Source organism: Poecilia reticulata, linkage group LG17 (genome assembly GCF_000633615.1).
Source record: "Poecilia reticulata strain Guanapo linkage group LG17, Guppy_female_1.0+MT, whole genome shotgun sequence".
Taxonomy (NCBI): domain Eukaryota; kingdom Metazoa; phylum Chordata; class Actinopteri; order Cyprinodontiformes; family Poeciliidae; genus Poecilia; species Poecilia reticulata.
Genome location: NC_024347.1, coordinates 4,014,689 through 4,016,296, shown reverse-complemented (window position 1 = coordinate 4,016,296; position 1,608 = coordinate 4,014,689).

Below are 1,608 nucleotides of genomic sequence, written 5' to 3'. Positions count from 1 at the left end.
TGCGTGGGTTTTCTCCAGGTACTCCGGTTTCCTCCCACAGTCCAAAAACTTGACTGCCAGGTTAATTTGCCTCTCCAAATTACCCCTAGCTGTGAGTGTGTGTGTGGATGGTTGTTTGTCCTGTGTGTCTCTGTGTTGCCCTGCAACAGACTGGCGACCTATCCAGGGTGTACCCCGCCTCTCGCCTGGAACGTTAGCTGGAGATGGGCACCAGCAACCCTCCTGACCCCACTAAGGGTCAAGGGTGTAAAGAAAATGGATGGATGAATTTTATTCTGGCAAGTTTGGTAAAACTCAYCCTTCTGTTATGTATGGGTCATGGCTTGAATCTCTAAGGAGAAAAACATACTTTTGKACTCTACATTTTCAAAATATAATGGTATTGCAGCCTAAAAAATCCACTTTTACTAGTAATTTTTAATGTCRACATCACATGACAGCAATGGAAACTTGTGAAGATTAAAAGCYGTTACTTCATCAGGGCTTTTCTTTCAGTTCAAAGTTCTCAAAAAGGTGAGCTCCACTCAGGAGCTGGTTCTGATTTTAATGCTCAACACTCCTGARACCATATTTTACTGACCAGCACATATGAATGTAAAATATGTGCTCATCAGGTTATGCAGCAGTGTTCCAACAATAATAATGTGAAATTAATCTCATGCTACGCTATGCGCAAACTCTGTCTGCACCAGTGAAGATTGACTAACCTCTGTGTGCTCACCTGTCAAACTGACGACTACATAACCTCGTTTGATTGACAGTTGATTGACAATTTTCTAATGCTGAAGGATAACCTCACTATACGGGACTCAAAACTCTAATAAATACAATACAATATGACTGTGACATTACAGCACAAGTAACATTCCCATGGACACAACGTGGCTTTAAGTTCCTCAAAATGTTCTTACTTTCTTCATGCAAATTGCAAATTGGACTATGATGAATGGTGAAAACATGTCTGTAAAACAGACTKCTGCATCTACATTTTTAGCAACAGTCAAAATAATTGCAAAGAAAACTGCATATGCASCTGAGAAAATAATGGCAAAAGGGTAATGCTGCAATTTTTTGACTCTGCAAGCATATTCCAGAACTGTAAAAGCTGTTCAAACAAAATACAGACACCAAAACGCAAAAAGTGAATTATTATTTTGAGGTTCAGAAATAAATTAAARATTCAAAATGTGGGACAGTATAATAAGGGTAATAAAACTCCTGGAGACCAAGCAGTGTCATGGTGCACAATTGGGTCAAAATGTGATTTTTTTTTWWWAMMAARRAAWKRRRMYWWWWWWYYWAARSMMMAARRRGRAAAAAAAACACCTGTTTTCCCTTCATTTTGTCTACTCACATTTCATWCCTTTGCTCCGATTCACATTAGATCGTTTCCACACCTGGGAGTTTATTTTTTGTGGGAAACGTGGGAAGCGAATGACTGACTGATTYCTGCCATAACAGCGTCGTAAAAACCCCAGAGGTCTCCACCCCGCATGATTGACTTGGTTTGCATGGCACTGATTTTCACAGGCCATATGAACTTAGAGGATTTCCTGGCCAAGTGGCCTCATTTTTAATGCTGTTTTTCTGACCCAGGACTCCGTACAC